The 21829-nt window shown below is 42.8% G+C and overlaps 1 protein-coding gene across 3 annotated transcripts in view; it reads right to left on the reverse strand.

The window, feature by feature from the left end:
- Window positions 1-11362: 11362 nt before the first annotated feature.
- The window catches only part of LOC116991722 (kelch-like protein 25), a 30985-nt gene continuing 20518 nt past the window's right edge, over window positions 11363-21829 (reverse strand). The window contains exons 3-4 of one of the 3 annotated variants that reach the window (XM_033050608.1): window positions 19627-19666; window positions 11363-11455 (exon numbers count right to left, since the gene is read on the reverse strand). The gene's annotated coding sequence lies outside the window, so the exon portion shown is untranslated. Of the gene's footprint in view, window positions 11456-19626; window positions 19701-21829 lie in introns of all 3 variants that reach the window. The other 2 variants (XM_033050610.1, XM_033050607.1) reach the window with 2 other exon arrangements.

Here is a 21829-nt window from a genome sequence, read left to right on the forward strand (position 1 = left end):
TTTGCCAGCAGCTTTGCTTCTGTGGATTTGGAGAAAGATTTTGTTTAATCACGGGTGATTTTGCAAGTTTTTTTTAAATGAATGTTTAAATTCTCTCGATGCACTGTAAATTTGGTAAATGCATAACCCGTTCCTTCTCCTGCCCTCCATTATATTCCTCGACCATAACCTAATTTCGAAAGGGCTACTAGATGTAAACATTCCATGAGAACTCCCTGAAACATCCTGGACTGACCAGCCCGACAGAGACGAGTGGAGGCGCAGGAATCTTACCGACCTGTTTTGATTCCAGCCTCCAGAGTCCCCACCCTGGTCCCCATTTTCAATGCCGTTTAACCTGCTCGATTCAGACACGGCTGCCTTGTACGGAAAATGCATATGCACTAACTGAATTGTGGAGCGCTCAGGATCTCTCTCAAGCATTTTATATACCTCTCTGCTTACAAAAAAAAAGGGTTCCTGAGGATTAACTTCTACTGAGGTACACCGTGTATTTTTTCTTGATTCTCTGTGTAAAGAAAAAGTGAAAACCTAATTATTTTATCTATGATGTAAAGTAAAAAAATGAAAAATGTAAACAGTCACATTCTGAAATGTTTTTTTTTGTAATTATGCTTTTATTTATCACTTGTTTTCCCGTTTTAGATTATAAGGCAATGTTAAATTTTCCCCATAATAAACATTTACACCACAAATCGACTTAATACAATCTCATTCTCCCTGTGACCTGCGTGGGTTTTCTCCGGGTGCTCCGGTTTCCTCCCACACTCCAAGGACGTACAGGTTTGCAGGTTAATTGGCTTGGTAAAATAGTAAATTATCCCAAGTGTGTGTAGGATAGAACTAGTGTGAACAGGTGATTGCAGGCCGGCGTGGACTCGATGGGCTGAAGTGCCTGTTTCCGCGCTGTATCTACTGCTGTAAACTGCTGCTTTATTCATCTTTGTTCTGTTCCTGGGAGCAAACCCAACATTTGCCACCAGGTGGTAGTGATGAGCTCCCGGGTACCTGCTGCAGTGTTGCCATCCTGTAGAGACGGCCAAGATATTTCACAGGGGCAATAACAAAAATCTACTTGCAGCTAGACTCTGGAAATATTCAAGCTGCTTCCCCTGTAGTTTGGATAATGAGTACATTTTCTAAAATTTCTTATCAGAAAGCACAAAACTGCAATATGCAGGGAATCTGGAAATACTGAACAAATCAAGCTGTTTGAGGAGACCAAATCGGGTAAAATATTGGTCTATGTGTTCAATGGTACTTCATTGTCCATATTAAGGGTGGCACAGCGGTAGAGTTGCTGCCTTCTAGCGCCAGAGTTCGATCCTGACTATGGGTGCTGTCTGTACGGAGTTTGTGCGTTCTCCCTGTGGGTTTTCTCCGGGAGCTTCGGTTTCCACCCACACTGAAGACGTACCGGTTTGTAGTTTAATTGGCTTCAGTAAAATTGTAAATTGTCCCTCGTGGGTAGGATAGTGGTAGTGTGCGGGGTGGTCAACGCAGACTCAGTGGGCTGAAGGACCTGTTAACGTGCTGCATTTCTAATGTCTAAAGTCAAGTCAAGAGTGTTTTATTGTCATATGTCCCAGATAGAACAATGAAATTCTTACTTGCTGCAGCACAACAGAATGTGTAATCATAATAAATAATATAACAAAAACTCGGAAAAAAAAGAACAAACAATAACAGTCCAATAATAATAATAATAATAGTCTATTGTAGTTCATAGCTTACGAGGTTGTAGTGTTTAAGAGCCTGATGGCTGTAGGGAAGAAGCTGTTCCTGAACCTGGACGTTACAGTTCTCAGGCTCCTGTACCTTCTTCCCGATGGCAGTGGTGAGATGAGCGCGTGGCCAGGATGGTGTGGGTCTTTGCTCATGTACCTAGCTACAGTGAAATTATTTTTTTTACATACAGTTCAGTTGAAGTTTTATTACATATAGGCACAATATTATTATTTCATATAGTACAAGAGTGTAAGTGGATTACACTGAGGGAGTACAGAAGAGTCACTACATTCCTGCCACCAATTTGTACCCTTCACGTTCGTGTAGTATTAACTATAAAGGCCCATTGTGTTCAAGAAGGAACTGCAGATGCTGGAAGATCGAAGGTACACAAAAATGCTGGAGAAACTCAGCGGGTGCAGCAGCATCTATGGAGCGAAGGAAATAGGCGACGTTTCGGGCCGAAACCCTTCTTCAGACTGATCTGAATTGTCAGGGTTAGGGTTGCAGAGGTCGACCTGGTCAGACGATGTTGTCGATGTCCTCCACTGCACCGTTGCAGGCTGCATCCGATCCGCATGTTCAGCCTCTAGGAGCGGCGCCTGATGCGCTCATGCCCCAGGCTACTGCAGAGCCTTCAGTGGCCCACTCCACCGACACCTCGACCCGGCTCTATAAAGTACTGGTCAGGCCGCATATTGAGTACTGTGAGCAAATTTGGGCCACATATCTGAGGAAGGATGTGCTGGCTCTGGAGAGGGTCTAAAGGTTTACGAGAATGATTCCAGAAATGAGTGGGTTAGCATATGATGAACACTTGACAGCACTGGGCCTCTGCTCGTTGGAGTTTAGAAGGTTGGGGGGGAGGAGGGGGGAACCTCATTGAAACACAGAATAATGAAAGGAATAAATGGAGTGGATGTGGAGAGGATGTTTCCACTGGTGGGAGAGTCTAGGGCCAGAGGTCATAGCCTCAGAGTTAAAGGGCAATCTTTTAAAACAGAGTTGAGGAGGAACTTCTTTAGTAAGAGGGTAGTTAATCTGTGGAACTCATTGCCACAGAGGGCTGTGGAGGCCATGTCAGTGTGTATTTTTAAGGCAGAGATAGACAAATTCTTGATTTGAACGGGTGTCAAGGGTTATGGGGCGAAGGCAGGAAAATGGGATGGGTCAGCCATGATTGAATGACGGAGTAGTCTCGATGGGCCGAATGGCCCAATTCTACTCCTATAAACTTGTGAACTTATGGCACGTTGACCCACTAACGCACCGTCTCACCGCTCAGCCTCCGTGCCCGGGGGCAACTTCCACAGTCGACCTCAGGACATTCAGAGCATCCACGAGGATGGCGGTGGTGATTCCAAGCACATTCCCCAGCAACGATCCTCTCCTCTGTCCCCCACCACCACCATCTTAAACATTGCTCAGTCCTTTGCTCAAGACCCCAGCTCATGTGTCTCGAAACAGGTAATATTTTCAGTAAATAATCTTTTATTAGGTGAAAAGTTCGGCTGACGCATCAATACTGTTTCTGTTTTTCCTCTCTGCAGACATTGCTTTACCATTTGAGGACTTCTGACATTTTGTATTTTTATCTCATTGACTTCTTGCCCGTGTTAATCAATTCCAAGAATGTCTATGTTCCAAAGGTGAACTGAGATAAATGGTCTTGGCCTTTGATATCGGATAGTGGGCCACTCTCAAGCCATGGGGAGGGTGGAGAAGAGTTCTACCCCTGTATGTTAGCAGAGAGCAGTTGGGAGCTCCCTGGACTTGAACCCGTGACCTTCTGATTCAGAGGTAAGTGTGCTGCCAGCTGAACCACAAACAACTGCAAAGAGTTGAGCTAACGTTGACTTATTTTATTGAGAGGACTAATCAAGTGACATGCTGAGATGATCATTGATACAGGACCAGATATAGATAATGGCAGATCTTGTCCAACTCCAGGATGCTTACAGAAGGCAACAGGACACTGGGAAAGAGAAATCGCAAGAGCACAATGGCGCAGCGCTAGAGTACAGCCTTAGAGCACCAAAGACCTGGGTTCAATCCTGACTACGGGTGCTGTCTGCATGGAGTTTGTATGTTCTCCTGTTCCCTGTGACTACGTGGGTTTACTCCAGGTGCTTCGTTTCCTCCCACATTCCACAGACTTGCAGGTTTTTATGCTAATTGGCTTTGGTAAATTGCCCCTAGTGCATAGGATGTAAGACTGGGATACAGTACATAGAACTAGGGTACGGGTGATCGCTGGTCCGCCCGCACTTGGTGAACTGAAGGACCTGCTTCCACACTATATCTCTGAACTATTTTGTTGCTTTTTCTCCCTTTAGTATATGTGTCAAGTAAGAAAATATTATCCACCCCCTGCTCTCCTCGCCCTTCCCAATATGTCTTATAAGTGTCTGAATAAGAATGACATTTTGGAATCAATGGTCGGGCAATCTTAAAATCACTTCACTTGCAGCCGACAATGGAGACTTTTATCTAATCATTCAAGCAGGATTGAGAACATAATCCAGTCTCTCAGCCTCCCACACAACCTTGAAATTGTGCTACAAGGCTGGGGCCTAATTACTGAGTGAATGCGTTTCCCAGAGTTGGCACAACTTCAAGTGATTGTGAATAATTTATTATTCTTCCTCTGAACTTTTCTCATCTCCTGTGAATTCGCAGACAACATGGGATGAATACATCTAAATCAATACTTCTTCTCTCTCCAAAATCAAGATCAGCTCTTTGTAGATGAAATCCCTGGGTGGGAAATTCTCATCTCTTTGTAGTCTTTGTGTTTTGGTGTTTGTTTGTGTGTGAGTGCGTGGGTGAGTCTGTACTTGTATAAATGATCTACATGCTATTATGTATATCTGCATTTTAAGCATATGAGTTTATATGCATGGGGCTGTGTATGTTCAAGCACATGTAGAATTGTAAATTGCTATCAAATCTCTGCCTACTCCTGCTAAAACAACCCCGTCCATCACCTTGCTCCAGAGCTTTCCTGCATTTACATTTTCTTGTGTTCTCTCAAGCCTCCCTCACCCTTCAGTACCTTCTGTAAGTGCATCCTTACCAAGGACCCCCATGTTAAACTGCTGCTGATTGACTTTACTATTTGTATCCCTCGTTATTACCTTCCCCTCAGCCAACAATGAACCATTGCACATTTCCTTGATTGTCGTCTTTGATCTATGCTTTACATATCCTACATGTTCTTTGTACCCTTCCATATCTCTAGTTTCCCTCTCCCCTGACAGTCTGAAGAAGAGTCTCAACCCGAAACGTTACCATTCCTTCCCTTCAGAGATGCTGCCTGTCCTGCTGCCTTACTCCAGCATTTTGTGTCTACCTTCGGTGTAAACCAGCATCTGCAGTTCCTTCCTACACAGCCAAGTTACTGGTCCTTGTGATTGGTGTCAGATGTGATTTATTTGTAATTGGTCGGTTTGCAAATCTTTCCACCTCACATCTTTCCCATTTCTACTTGTACTCCTCTCTCTCTATCTCTCTCCCCCCCCTCTCCCCCTCGCTCCCTCCCTTCCCCCCCTCCCTCCCTCCCCCCCTTCCCCTCCGTTGGTCACTTGAATCAAAGTTGACTTGCTTCTAAGTTCTGAGTGTGGGAGTCACAAATGGGGCAAGAGGTCCTCAATGGGGCAGGTGGGAGGGGAAGGTTAAGAGGTTCTGCTATTTACGCTCCACATGTTCCAAGATCACTGTGTTCCTCCAATTTTCCCTCCTAATAATCACTCCTCCATTGGCATCCATGTCTTCAGCTGCCACGGCCCCGATGCTTCAGAATTCTCTCCGTAAACCTCTCCACCTCCCTACCGCTCTCAAACACACTCTCAAGACGGCCAAGCTTTTGATTGTCTGTCCTTAAAGGCTCCCTATGTGGGTCAGTGCAATTGTTTGTTGAACAATGCCCCTTGGGCTATCTGTCTGCATTAACGGCACTCCATGGTTGAAAGCTGCCGAGACTGAGTTGGTGCTGTGTTATAAAGAATAGCCTTCAATCCATAAAGTGAGTGACTGTAAAACTGTGCCATCTCCCACTTGTTGAAACATGTCCTTGGGCCTTTGAAGAAAGCAACCAATAATCTTCTCTTTCTTTCAAGCCTTGAGCTATATTTTTTGCTATCAAACAGGTGTTTTGAACTGGAAAAAAAACCCACTTGGATCTTGGCATCAGCAAAATCCTTGTGTGTAGCTGGCAAACAAGCCTCCAAGCAACTTTTCCCTTTGATGTTACTATTGTGCTTGTGTTGTAATAATGGCGCGGAGTACTTTCTATTTCAGTGACCTATTTTCAATATCATCAAGAGCACTGATTATTTACGGGGTAGAGACATCTTCAGGCCGCACAAAGCTGCGGAGCTGCTGCCTTACAGCGCCAGAGACCCGGGTTCAGTCCTGACCTCGGGTACCGTCTGTGTGGAGTTTGCACGTTCTCCCTGTGACCGCATGGGTTTTCTTCGGGTGCTCCAGTTTCCTACCGCATCCCGAACACAAATATTTCGTAACCGGACCTGTTCTTAAGTCTTGAACCACCAAAGCGTTCAAGCTACTGTATCTTTTCCAGAAAGTAAAAGAAATGAGAATGGGCAGGGTGCCAGGTGCCTTTGATGATACTTCCAGCCATCCTGATGTAGACTGGATGGATGTAAGTACTGAGCCTGTGATGGACTGGGCTGTGTTCACCACTGTCTGCAAGTTCAGGCGATCAACACTAGAGCTGTTGCCATACAAGGCTGCGATGCATCCAGTCAGAGTACTCTCCATAGTCCATTGTGGATGAATCTTTGTGGACCTGCTGAATCTTCTCAGATATTTAAGAAAGTAAATACACTGAAATGCTTTCTTGATCACCGCGTTGTTGTGAAGAGAGCAGGTGAGGTTGTTGGAGATATGAATGCCTTGGAACATGAAGTTGAGAACATCAGAATTCTGACCCATATTTGATGAAGGACTACAAATATGTCCTTGCCGTAATGTTGGATGACTTGAAAGGAAACCCAATGGTCCTTGCGCATCTGCTGCTCTTGCTTGTCAAGGTTAGTGAAGATTTTTGTTTGGTAGTCCATCAAAGATTTGTTGGCAGTTTGTGGCAATTGCAGCTACAGTACATTAGTGGATGAGGATGAGATATCCACTGGAACCATGAATGGTTACCAAATGTTAGCATCAGTGCAATTTTTCATAGTTCTCATGTGCTTGCTCTGGCACATCTTAATTTCCTGTCACGTAGCATTTAATCTTTGGGGCTATCAGTGGTAGCTGATCAGAGCAACATTTCAAAGCCTTCTCTGGTTTTCACCACTTGTTTATCTCATGAAATTATAAACATGTCAAGCCAGTCCTTTTTCTATCGATGTTCCTTTCGGTGGGGCTTTGCTTGTGGAAAGGTTCATTCTTTTTTTTTTGATATTGCTGTTTTATTTTAGCTGACACGGCCAGTTCATATTGCACTTTCAATGGGCACTAAGGATTATATTACTGAGGGTCTGGGATCATATAAATGGCCAGACAAGAGGCAAACATTGGAGATTTCATTCTCTGAAGGAGATCAGTAAAGCAGCCGTTTTGTGGAGGTTGGTAGGTTCTTGATTAGTACGGGCATCAAAGGTCATGGGGATCAGGCAGAAAAATGGGTTGAGATGGAGGAATAGATGCCATGATTAAATGTTGCAGCAAACTCAATGCCAAATGACCTAATTCTGCTCCTCTGTCTTATGGTCTAAGTCTGGGAGGTTCCAATGTCGGCATTATTGATACTAGCACTATATAGTATTTATTGATACACACAATAAATTCCCAATTTATTTAGTTCTACTAAACTAAATTCTATTCTAGTCTGGTGGAGTTTGAATTTGAGTTTCTTAATCACATCGACATTACTAGTTCAGTAAGATGACCACAACATTATCATGCCAACACGATTTTTACAGACTATGGTGATATCCTTGTTTCTTAAGATGTTATCAAGTTCAGCTTTTGTTTCTATGCTAATATTGTTTGACGTACAGCATTGATATTTGCTTTGGACCAAGTACGATATCTCATCTGTTTTTCATTCATCGCATGTATTGTTGTATTTATCTATCATTTCCATGTATACAGTGTACTCTGTGAACTTCATTGCGCCCTGGTGTGTATGACAATAAACTAATCTGAATCTGGGACATTGTACAGAAATTGTGGTGATCCAAGTGGATATTCATAATCCCTTAAGGGCCTGTCCCACTTGGCCGTCACTTGCGCGCCATTTACGCGACCTGGTAGCGTGTGGGTAGCGCGGGACGGGCGCATGGAGTGGCGTGGAGGAGTGTGGAATCGCGCAGCACTCCAGGATTTCGTTCTGCACAAAATCTTCGCGTGCCACCGACCTGCCACGTTAAAGACGGCCAAGTAGAACAACCTGGCGCGGCGCAACGTCTCACCTCCGACAGCAGCAGAAGCAGGCAAACGATCGCCGAACTCGGCCTGGGGCTCACGGCCGTTGCGGTCCGGATCCGCCCCCAATCCTACTCCCAGAGCGGGGCCAAGACGATTGGAGGTAGACACAAAATACAGGAGTAACTCAGCGGGACCGGCAGCATCTCTGGAGAGAAGCAATGGGTGACGTTTCAGGTCGAGACCCTTCTTCAGACTGAAGAAGAGTCTTGACCCCCAACATCATCCATTCCTTCTCTCCAGAGATACTGCCGGTCCTGCTGAGTTACCCCTGCATTTTGTGTCTATCTTCAAATGACGTCACGCACTCCAGACGGCTGTGCGGACGCATGATGACGTGCGAAACCGTCGTGCGACTGTCACGCTTCAGTCACTACCGGCCTGTCGCGTAAATGACGGCCAAGTGGGACAGGCCCTTTATTCTTTCCAAAAAGGAGCACAAACAGTTCCAATGTGCTAAAATGTCTCCCTCAGTCAACATTGCCAAAACAAAGTAACCAACTATAAATATTGTATCGGTGAAGCTTTGCTGCATTAGTTTATATAAAGTCGAAAGAGTCTTACGTATTGAATGATTTTGAAAAAATGTAATTGAATTATCTATAAATTCCTCCTTTCCTTCAGTGCCTTAGGCAGAGGAGGCCCCTGCCATGTGGTTTTCTTGCACGTGATGAGAATTCTGTCTGACAGATGGGCTTGTCTTCATTTTGCTCAAAGTGCATTTACTTGATTATTCTTCCAGTGATAATATATATATATATATATACTTACAGCGGGCAGCCGCAGGCTTACAAATCAACTGACTATTACACTGAAGGACAGCTGAATCTGGATAAAGTCTATATGGCAGCATTCAGATTCAATCTGCGATGAGTTTTGAAGCAGTTACATTAATGAAGGTTGATGGGGCACGGTCATGCAGTTCTGTCTGCTCGTTACAACCAAGCAGCGCGAGAGTGCGGCAATGTAATCCGTGCTAGACATTCTTTTGAAGACATTATCCTCTACGCTGGGTAGAACCAAAGAATATTAGCAGGTTGGTAAAATCTCAAGGAACCATTGTCATAAGTCATTGAAATGTCCAGGATAAACAGTAGAGAAATAATTTTGGACCTGTACTTGCAGTTTAGAGTGAAGGATGAGAGGACACTTCATTGAAACTTACCAAATAGTGATAGAGTGGATATGGAGAGAATGTTTCCACTAGTGGGAGAGTCTAGGACCAGAGGGCACACCCACAGAATTAAAGTTTGTACTTCTAGAAAGGAGATGAGAAAGAATTTACTTGGTCTGAGGGTGGTGAATCTGTGGAATTCATTGCCACAAACTGCTGTGGAGGCCGTCATTGAGTATTTTTAAAGCAGAGATTGATAGATTCTTGATTAGTAGGGATGTCAAATGTTATGGGGAGAAGGCAGGAGAATGGGGTTGAGAGGGAAAGGTAGATCAGCCATGATTGAATGGCAGAGTAGACTTGATGGGCCGAATGGCCTAATTTTGCTCCCATGACTTATGAAGATTGGTGGGTGCTTGGAACTGCTGCCTGCAGCAGGTACGACAGTGGTGTTTTAGGCTTTTAGATAGGCACATGGACATGTGGGGAATGGATGGATATACATGCAGATCACGCCAGCAGAGGCTGGTTTAACTTGGCAACATGTTCGGCACTAGCATTGTGGATCGAAGGGCCTGTTCTATCTTCTATGCTTTTTGCATCATTCTTCATACCCTTCTTTCCTGTTGATTAAGTTTTAAACTGATCATTTGTTGAAATAAAGGCAAGTATCTGAAGGGCAGGAATAGGTAAGAATGGAGGGAATTATCAGCACTCAAGCTGTTAACAGCCGGCCACGAAGGGAAAGCTTCATCCTTCAGGGTTCCTGCAACGACACAGCTCACACACTGACAGGTGGAGATGTCACCCCCCACCCCCTCCCCACCAAGTTTCTGAAATTTCTGTGACACAAGATTAATTACTGGATTTACTGTCTCTGCTCAATCATCAACAGATCCAGATGGTGCACTTTAAAACAAATGGATTTAACAAAGAAGTCAAGAGATCATGGCTCTGACTTGCAAAGGCAACCAGAGGGGAAATTAGGATTTTTGTTTTCCCTGGAGGGTTTAGACCTCAAACAAAAATCTAAAAGGTGGAATCAAATTTCATGTAAATGTTTGAAAAGCAGATAAACATGTTTCTGAAATGATTCATTTGCATTTCTGTGGAGCTAAAGCTGAGAGCCAAGTCCTCAGTGAAATGGTCACTTCCTATGGTGCAAGTTTCCACTGAGTGTAGAGATTGTTGGTAATATACAGTAAATATACCATATAAGGTGCAGCTCTCCACTTTCCTTTGAAAATAACAAAAAAAGACGAAAGGACAGACTGTTGGCGAGTGCCATTGGGCAGTAAAAATCTTGGAATAGAGCCTCATTAGACAGGTACGGGGCTAAACCTCAGTCCCCACTCTCAGACCAAGGGCTCCAACCTAGTGAAGTGCTGATCTAAGAATTGCACTGAGTGCACGAATTGAAGTTGTTCATTTATTGAGCGTCTGGTCTATTATGTAAAGTAACCCTAGACATCTTCATTTTCTCTTTTCATGCCTTGAATTAGAGAAAAACACAAAGTGCTGGAGTAACTCAGTGGCTCAGGCAGCATCTGTGGAGGGTAGGGACAGTTGACATTTCAGATCGGGACCCTTTAAACTTGGTACGAAATAATTTAATAACGAAGTCACAGAAATGAAAATCAGAAACTTTTTTATTTAAAAGTTCAACTGTTTCTATTTCCAACATACTAACTAACAATGTTTCATAAAATGGTGCACAATTCTTTTCCTGAAATAGTTTAAAGTAACTTGCCATGCTATCTGTTGGAGACATATCGTTCTTTTCCTTATTTAAAAAAAATACAAAAAATTAGGCTTCTTTAAAAAGGGGGCTCTGCAAATGAACAGTAGTTTCACGAAGAAACTGTGCTGCTTTATCTGTAACAAGTTTTGCAGAAGTCTCGGAGAAACCTTACACAATCGCCCGTCGTTGGGGCTGCGCCAAGTTCTAAGGTTTCACTCCAACCATCACACTTCACCCAGTTTCTCTCTCTCCGCTTCATTCTCTTCATCTTTTCCCACATGCTTAAAGTCACATCCGTCTCAGTCCCGATTAAAATGACAGTTTTTGCAGCCTTCTGCTCTGTTGGTCTTGTGGGCCAAGTGAAGGCCTTGTCCAAGATCATAGGAGGGACAGGTGCCAACAGCTTGATGTGAAGTTTCCTGCAGATCAAGCAGAACAAAAGGACCACTTTATAAAATGTGATTATAAACATATTATTTGCTTTGTGGCAAAAGCAAAATAAAGAGCTTTGTTTTAAAAACCAAACGATCAGTATTGTCATCAGTATTTAGTATACCCACCGCTGTGTTCAAACCATTTAAAAAACAATTGCTAATTAGATATGATTTATGGATTCATGGGTAGACAAAAATGCTGGAGAAACTCAGCGGGTGAGGCAGCATCTATGGAGCGAAGGAATAGGTGACGTTTCGGGTCGAGACCTAGTGCCTCACCCTCATGCCTAGTGTCACATGAGGGTGGGGGAATGGAACATGTGTGAGATTCTTCACACACACATTGGTGCTGTGGTAATTGTCTACCCAGTTTCTAATATAGAGCAAGCATCTTTAGATTTACCTTTTATGATAAAAACTATTAAAGGAAGCAAAGGGTGCCAGGGTTAGTGGGAGTAACGGAATCGACAAGGTAAAGTACCGCACACAATGCACATAGTTCTCCTGGACTTGTATCGGCCTGCGCCTTTTAAGATTCTAGAGGGATTCAAGATAGTTTATTGTCATGTGTTCCAGATAGGACAATGAAATTCTTGCATTGCTTCAGCACAACAGAATATAGTAGACATGAATACAGAACAGATCAGTGTGTCCATATACCATTATATAAATATATACACACATGAATAAACAAACAGATAAAGTGCAAATAAACAGATAATAGTCTATTAATGTTCAGAGTTTTGTTTGAGTTGAGTTTAATAGCCTGATGGCTGTGGGGAAGTAGCTATTCCTGAACCTGGACGTTGCAGTCTTCAGGCTCATGTACCTTCTACCTGAAGGTAGCGGAGAGATGAGTGTGTGGCCAGGATGGTGTGGGTCCTTGATGATGCTGCCAGCCTTTTTGAGGCAGCGACTGCGATAGATCCGCTCGATGGTAGGGAGGTCAGAGCCGATGATGGACTGGGCAGTGTTTACTACATTTGTAGTCTTTTCCGCTCCTGGGCGCTCAAGTTGCTTTTACTTTATACAGATGATGCAATACTATACAAAGTGCTTAATGTACAATAGCTGACCAAACATTTTTTCCTTACTATTTAGTAAGAGCGAAAAGGTGAAAAACATTTACTAAAATGTACACATCCATTCAAAAGTTTTCACAATTCACTTTAGCGGCATTTGGTTCATTAAAAAGATCCCTAATCGCTCTGATTTATTATATTCTTCACCATCATCTTCATCGTTCCTGGAGAAATCAAATCAGTTGGTGTGGGAAGGAACTGCAGATGCTGGTTTAAACAGAAAGCTGGAGTAACTCAGCGGGCCAGACAGCATCTCTGGAGTAAAAGGAATAGGTGACGTTTCGGTTTGTATGGCTGACGTCAGACATTTGAAAGTGGAACCTTCTGTTCCCTTACTGAAGGATAAAGTAGCACTGAAGGACCCCAGAGGAGAACCACCAGGTTAATTCCTGGGAAGAGGGGGTTGTCTGATCAAGATAGGCTTGTTAGTCCTTGTATTCCTTGGAGTCTATTTGGTTGACTAGGAGCACCCTGGAAAATTCTAAAAGGGCCTCATAGGGTAAAGGTTAAAATCTTTTCTTTAACAGTAGAAACGCAAGAGAATGTAGCTGCAAAATAAAGGGCCAATTAAAAAATTTGACAAGTGGAAATTTCTTCTGAGGATGGTGAATCTCTGGAGTTTTTTGCCTAAAGGTTGTGGAGTCTAGCTCATTTAAAGTGGAGACAAATATTTTTCAGATCAAAAAGTTTGATGGACACAGCAGCTGAGTTGACCATGTTCCTTTGATTGCTGTCCAACAACCTATCCCCCTGGGGCATACATGACGGGCTCAGGTTTAGTTCCAATCCCTGTCAACATTAATCTATCTGCTAAAAGGAAGCTCAAGTAAAAGAAACCAGGGAAAAACCCAAAGTTCTAGGCACCCAAATAATTATTCTCATTTCACCTCTTTCCACATAAAACCAAGGTTTTCAAAGCAGGGGTTATATTTGTCTGAGAAAAGGGGTGTAAATCCAAGTACTTTCCTGGGAGGAAGCTGCTACATTCACACGTTGAAGATAGTTCAGGATGAAAGAAAATGGAAAAACAATCAGAATAAAAAGTGAAAGGATCATTAAAAGCAAGCCTGTTAAATCTTTCCTGAAAATATTGTATTCTCGCAATTCTAGTTTTTTCAGATTGGACAACCTTTTTGTCCCAGGAATTAGCCTGGTGAATCTCCTTTGGACTCCCTCGATTTGCTCTTTCTCAAGGATTTCTATACCCTTTTAGTAACAGTGGTCTGAATGGTGTTCATACATTATAGCACTGGATTTGTCTAAGTTTTGCTGTTGTCAAAGTCAAGCACAGGCAAATTACCAATGTCGTCATTGGAGTTTCGAAGCTGTTTAGGGCCAGAACTATTCTCCATGCTATCTTTGTGATCTCCAAAGGCTGCTGAGTTTTAAAATCAGAGGGTATTAAGAAATCCTGATATTCTTCAGCGAAGTAAATTAGTCCATGCCTCTATGTACGTGCTCCAATGCAGTGGTTCCCAACCTTTTTTAGCTCATGGCCCCTTGGGCTCTTAAATTTTTCTGTGCCCCCCCCCCCCCGACATTATTAGCAGAAAAAAAGTGACCCCCTTCATTGAACCTGTGGCCCCCTAAATCCCCAATTTTTTCTGTCCCCCCCTGAAATTTGCCATGGTCCCAGGTTGGGAATCACTGCTCTAATGTATGGCCCTTAAAGAAAAATCACAACATATTTCCTCTCATAGTATAGCCTAGTCCTGCAAGTTCCATACAGTTAATAAAGGTCTACAACTGACTAATTAGCAGCAGAAAAATCAGAGGAGACACAAGAGACTGCAGATTTCAAAATCTGGTGCAACAGACAAACTATGGGAGGAACCTGGCAGTTTGAGGGGGATGTATGGGTTGGTACTGTTGGCATTGAGTGGGAATCAGGAAGAGTAGAGAGGGGGGGGGGATAACCAGTGTAGAGGAGAGAGAGTGAGGTCAGATGGTGACCTACAGGTGATTGGTGGACAATGGGCAGATGGGGCCAGGTAGGCGTGGGCTAGATTGGGAGGCAGGTGTATGATAGACAAAGACAATGGGGGAAAAAAGCAGATGGAGCCAGGTGGATTGGGGGAGAGTGTGAAAAGCTGGAATAAAGACTCCCAGTGCTGGAATCTGATGGATAAGGAAGGTGCTAAACAGGAACCACCTGGGGAGAGGGGAGGAGCAGATGGAACCAGAATTAGGTGGGGAAGGTGGGAGCCAGATGGTAGAATGTGTGGGTAGTAGGTGGTTAGAACCTTGTGGGTAGTAGGAGGAGAACAAAAAATGGATGATCAGGAAGGGGGTGAGGAGCTGGGTGGAAGCAAGCACACTAGAACAGTACAGCACACGACAGGACCTTCCGACCACAATGTCCATGCATTTGAACATGATGCTAAATGAAACTAATCTCCTCTGCCTACATTTTATCCATATCCATCCATTCCTATTCAACCATGCACCTATTCAAAAACCATCATATCTGCCTCCACCGCTACCCCTGGCATCATGTTCCCGCCACTCACCACCCTCCGTGTAAACACTTGCCATGTATACCTCCTTTAAACTTTTCTCCTCTCACCTTGTCTCCATATCTATGCCTCACTTTTATAGACTTCGAACAGCTCTCTCCTCAAGCCACCGACACTCCAGAAAAAACAATCCAAGTTTGTCCAAGCTCTCTGTATGGCTAATACCCTCGAAACATGGCAGCATTCTGGTAAACCTCTTCTGCACCCTGCCCACAGCTTTCACATCCTTCGTGTAATGGGGCAACCAGAACTGCACTCCACATTGCAAACATTGTAAAATCATAGTAAAAAGCTGCATCATGACTTCTTGACTCTTATAATTAATTCCTTGACTAATGAAGGCAAGCATACCATATGCATTTTTTACCACCCTCAGTAACTATTCTTACATTAGATATTGTAGAGTATGCCACAATCTGATTATTATCTGAATGGTGTCAGATTAGGAAAAGGGGAGATGCAACGAGACTTGCAACGAAAGTAAGCATGCAGGTACAGCAGGCAATGAAGCAAGCAAATGGCATGTTGGCCTTCATTGTGAGAGGATTTGAGTATAGGAGCAAGGAGGTCCTACTGCAGTTGTACAGGGCCCTGCTGAGACCATACCTGGAGTATAGTGTGCAGTTTCGGTCTTCTAATTTGAGGAAGGGTATTCTTGCTATTGAGGAAATGCAGCGTAGGTTCACCAGGTTGATTCCTGGGATGGCGGGACTGACATATGATGAAAGAATGGAGCGACTGGGCTTATATTCACTGGAATTTAGAAGGATGAGAGGAGATCTTATGGAAACATATCAAATTCTTAAGGGATTACACAGACTAGATGCAGGAAAATTGTTCCCGACATTGGGGGAGTCCAGAACCATGGGTCGCAATGTAAGAATAAGGGGTAGGCCATTTAAGACTGAGATGAGGAAAATCTTTTTCACCCAAAGAGTTGTGAATCTGTGGAATTCTCTGGATGTTTACAAGAGAGTTAGATACTGCTCTTGGGGCTAATGGAATCAAGGGCTATGGGGAGAAAGCAGGAACGGGGTACTGATTTTGGATGATCAGTATACTGTTCTATATTCTATGTTCTGTACAACTGTAATAGGACCTCCTTGCTCCTATACTCAAGTCCTCTCACTATGAAACATAGAATATAGGTGCAGGAGTAGGCCATTCAAGCCAGCACCGCCATTCAATATGATCATGGCTGATCATCCAAAATCAGTACCCCATTCCGGCTTTTTTCTCATATCCCCTTAGCCCTAAGAGCCAAATTTAACTAACTAAAATGAAGGCCAATATACCATTTGCATTCTTCACTGCCTGCTGTTAGGCAAAGAATATTTCCTGGTACATAGGAGAACCACTTACAAGATTGTTGCTTGTTGGGTATTTGCAGTCCCTTTATACTTTTAACAGTTTAAGTCAGAATTTTATGTACCTCCCAATAAATAAATTGTTATAAGGAGGGGGTCAGTATAACGGTCACATGTAACAGAGAAGGAAGTAAGGAGTTTCTCTTGTGTACAGAGGTCTAACTCTTGTGTACAGAGGTCTAACCTACTTCTGTTAGTGAACTGAGAAAATGCCAATGCTCCTCCCTTCCTGTCATAATCAGTCATTCTTTAAAAAGGTAGTTAGGACATTTAATTGCATCTCTCAAGGATATTATCTTTCACCTTGCTTAGGATTCAAACAATGCCATTTCCGTTTCTCTTTGGAAAGCGAGTGAACAGATGACAAAAAGTAACAAAGGAGCCTTTTCAGAAAAAAGGGAAGGTTACCTGAACGGGATTGTTAACAGAACCAAAGTAAACTTTCCTGGCTTAACAACACAAACATAGCAGCATCACAGTGCAAGGGTTGTGCAAGATCAACTCAATGGGAGTTTTGTGAAACTAGGTGATAAATTAGTTTACATTTTAGCATTGCATAGCAACAGTCATAACTTTGAACATGATGGGATTAAAAAAGCAACACAATTAACGCTGACAATCCATAGAAAGTATACTGTCGAGTTGCATCACAGCTTGGTTTGGAAACAGGTCTGCCCAAGACCACAAGACATTGCAAAGTTGTGATGTAGCCTAGACAATCACACAGACCAGATTCCCCCCCACTGTTGACTCCATCTATACTTCATGCCGCCTCAGGAAAGCAGTAAACATCAATAAAGTCCTTTCACACCCTGTCATTCCTCCTTCTCCCCGCTCCCGTCGGGCAGAGGATTGTACCACCAAACTCTGGAAAAGGTTCTTCCCCTCTGATTTGAGACTTCTGAATGGCCCTTCCATGAGATAGGATAGAGTCCCAATTCTCCAACCTACCTCATTGCAGACATTGGACTTTTTCTCTGCAAGTTATGCTACAATGCTGTGAACTATATTCTTCACTCTATCGTTCACAATGCTCTATCTATTGTATTGGAAAGAACTGCAGATGCTGGTTTAAATCGAAGGTAGACACAAAATGCTGGAGTAACTCAGCGGGACAGGCAGCATCTCTGGAGAGAAGGAATGGGTGATGTTTCGGGTCAAGACCCTTCTTCAGACTGATGTCAGGGGAGTGAGTGGGACAGAGATAGAATATGGTCGGAGACAGTAAGACTGGTGGGGGAACTGGGAAAGGGGAGGGGATGGAGAGAGAGGGAAAGCAAGGGCTATTTGAAGTTAGAGAAGTCAATGTTCATACCGCTGGGGTGTAAGCTACCAAGCAGCAACTCCACCCTTGCACCGCCCTATCTCTTATTAATTATTTCTCTTATTAATTCCATAAACTCCTCCACTACCTACATTTTTGCATGGTCCCCCATATCTCCCCTATGTACTAGGTGTCCTTGAGACTCTTGAAAGGCGCCAATAAATAAAATTTATTATTATTATTATTACTGTGTTTTTATTTCTCTTCTGCCCTTTGTAAAATACCACGTAAATGTTCGGTATTTTATTTTAAACATGCTGCTGGGTCAATATATATGGTTATGATAGCACAGTCTCCTGATGTCATTGTAGCCATTTACTTAACTAAACCCACAAAGGCATTAGCCACTCTTATCTATAGAACATAACTCGTACTAAGGCTGCAAAATTAGTCTAGATATAGTCAGTTGCAAACTAATAAGAGGCACTTTGGAAATGTTCACAGTTTAGAGACAATAAACAATTGCTTTTAATTCCTTTTTGAAACTTGAGGCTAATCTAATTAGCTAGTCATTTCTTATAATAGACAGAGTACTACCCTTTGAGTTTTTAGTAGGTATGAACAAATGCCAGAGGCATTGTTCTGTTAAATTTCTAACTATAAATTCTATCATACAATGCCCCCCATAATGTTTGGAACAAAGACCTATCATTTATTTATTTGCCTCTGTACTCCACAATTTGAGATTTGTAATAGAAAATAAATCACATGTGGTTAAAGTGCACATTGTCAGGGTTTAATAAAGGCAGTTTTTATACATTTTGGTTTCACTATGTAGAAATTACAGCTGTCAGCCTCTTGCATATTTAAAGCTAATGTAATTAACCCCTCTTCAATTTATAATGTGAATGGACACAAGCTTAGAGCCATAAATTTGGAGTCAAGCCGTTTTCTGTGTATATTTGATCCCAATAAGCAAAATCAATTCCCTTCTGCACTGTTTATTACCAGAATGAATTGCTCATCTAGTGAGGGTCTCCACAGACACTAGAATCCCTTTAATAATTCAGTTGTGACCAAAGATCATAGAGCTGATCTTTGGTTGCGACCACTACTCATGTGCCAGCCATTCACCAATTCTCTGACAGAACCAACATCATTCTCCAACACCTGCACATAAACCATTTTTTAGTAGTAGGAACAGAACAGTGAATGGGAACCGTGGCTAATATTGTGCCCTTCCTAACCAAGGATCATTAGTTTCATCAGTATAACTGACATTATTGCACAAAAAGAAAACATAATGAGCCTCTAGAGTATAAATTAGGTAATAAACTTAAGAGGGGGAGGGAGATAGCGAGATATCTTCAGACTGATGTCAGGGGAGTGGGAGGAGTTATCTACCACATATAGTGTATAGGTAAGAAAGTTTAAGGTGTGAAAATAGGACAATGGGAATGGAGATCAAAGAAAATGAAGAATAGATCATTGTTAGTTGGGAGAAGGTCACAACAAAGCTAACAGAGATAAAATGTAGTCAGACAGTTATACTGGTCGGAGAACTAGGAAAGGGGAGGGGATAGAGAGAGGAAAGCAAGGGTTACTTGATGTTAGAGAAGTCAGTGTTCATACCATTGGGGTGTAAGTTCCCCCAAGCGAAATATGAGTTGCTGTTCCTTCAATTTGTGCTGGACCTCACTCTGACAATGGAGGAGGCCCAGGATGTTTGTCGGGTCTCAAGGTTGTCGTCATGTCCTGTGCCAGTAAATCACGAATTACTCTTTTCGGAGGGATCATGACAGAAGCCTCCTCGTGGCGATCCCCGGAAACGACGACAAGATGCACTCTGTGACACGTCGGGTAACCTATTCTGTCTTTTCGGAGCAGAAAATGGGATATTTACAATATAAACTATCGGGATACTCACATGATTGCTTGGCCCATTCTAAATTGATGTTGAGGTGTCTCATGGAACCTGAAAAAGGAGATGCCAGATTTTGGTTGAGAATATAGTACATTAAGAAACAGAAAACATTACAAAGATAAGAAAAACAAATTAATCCAACATAATAAGGAGGGCCTCAACCCGAAACATCACCCATTCCTTCTCTCTAGAGATGCTGCCTGTCCCGCTGAGTTACTCCAGCATTGTGTGTCGACCTTTGATTTAACCAGCATCTGCAGTTCTTTCCTACATAATAATAGTTTAAAGGGCCTCTAATCTGCCAAAGGACCAAGGAAGAGTATAACATTCTTCATTGTATGTTAAAGAGCAAGGATGAACCTGATCTGAGATCATTGCTGTTAATACCTGAAGCTCGAACTTCATGTAGAAAAACATTAACATAACTATTCTCTTTGCAGATGTTCTCTAGTGTTAAACTTTCATAAACTTTAGATTTCAATACTTAATATTTCAAGTTTGTGACTTGTTAAAGTTATATGTATGCAAACACTAAACCTTTAGCTCAAGAACAATGTGGTTGTGATATTTTGTCACAAAAAGATTCATGTAACTGGTGTATATCCAGGATCTATTTTCCAACAATTAGCATTACCTACATATTTTTCTTTGTTTCAAAGAGTTCTTTTTCACGAATATTGTAGTAGAGCTCTGAGCATATATCATGATTTTTCTTCACATAATTAGAAACAAACTCTACTGCTAAAGTCCTCTAAAATATTAGCAATGGAAAATATTTGGAAAAGGAAGAAGTCACGGAATTGTGGAAATAGCAATCTGAGCCTGTCAATAATCAGGGAAAGTTTGATGGATTGATATTGTGATGAACCAAGCTACATGCTTGAGCATCCAATTATTTATTTATTGAATTGTCCTGAAAGTGCAGTTCAGAGACAAAGAACGCAGGTTGTCAGCACTTCACCACAGAGTTCCTGGCTCACATCCTCTGCCCTCAACCGCAAGTAGTTACTACAAATCTGTCTGGAGTTGGCACAATTCCCTCTGACCCTGTCTTGCTCTCTGAACAGCTTTGGGGATGAAAAACCTCGATGTTCTCCTTGGATGCTATCCACCAGTGTATTGGGGAGTCAAAGAGGGGTTTCATGGTTCTCCAACCTCCATAGTCCCTCTTTAGTTCCTCAATGTTCTCTGGGGTACCATTTAACTTCCATGTACCCCTGCCTGCCTTCTGGTCCTCATGTCATGTTAGACTTATTTGTTGGGTGGACAAAACAAATTCAGTCTCGCGAATGGTGAGACAATGCATTTGGGGAGGTACAATAAGAACACAAAGATACCTGGGAGGGATGGTGGAGCAAAGGGAATATCTTTTGTCGGTGACATAAAATGTGTTAATGTGGCCGTTAGAAGCAGATTCTTTCTTTGTCTGAAAACGCAAGGAACTGCAGATGCTGGTTTACAAAAAAAGACAGAGTTGGAGTAACTCAGGCAGCCTCTCTGGAGAACATGGATAGGTGACGATTCAGGTGAATACCCTTCCTCAGAAACGTCGCCTATCCATGTTCCCCAGAGATGCTGCATGACTCGCTGAGTTACTCCAGCACGGTGCGTTTCTTTGTCTGTGTGTAGTTAACAGCAGGGCTCCCTGGAGGCCACACCATACTAATGGGGAGAGAAAAGCTGAGCCACAAATCACAGGCGGGTGGATGTGTTTAAGAAGGAACTGCAAATGCTGGAAAATCGAAGGTACACAAAAATGCTGGAGAAACTCAGCGGGTGCAGCAGCATCTATGGAGCGAAGGAAATAGGCAACGTTTCGGGCCGAAACCCTTCTTCAGACTGATGGATGACAGGCAAAAATGAGCAATGCTGATACAGTCAGAAAGATTCCCCCAAATGCATCACCTCACAATTACAAGGATAGTTTTCCTGTCATCTGCAAGTTTTTTTTGTTGTGCTTATGTTTAAGTGTAATCATTGTGTGCCATAAACAGCACACCTGTTGCAAAAACATCCCAGAGCCAGACACTGATTATAGGGCTGTGTCCTAGGCTTAGATTCTAACAACATCTTCCATCTACACAGCACTTTAAAATGTTCTGAGATGCTTCACAGGCATGTAATGTTGTTCCTCGAGCTTGCTTTGGGCCTCATTGCAAAAGTGCAGAAACATAGAAACATAGAAAATAGATGCAGGGGAGGCCAT

The sequence above is a fragment of the Amblyraja radiata genome, chromosome 34 (genome assembly GCF_010909765.2).
Source record: "Amblyraja radiata isolate CabotCenter1 chromosome 34, sAmbRad1.1.pri, whole genome shotgun sequence".
NCBI classification, from domain to species: Eukaryota; Metazoa; Chordata; class Chondrichthyes; order Rajiformes; family Rajidae; genus Amblyraja; species Amblyraja radiata.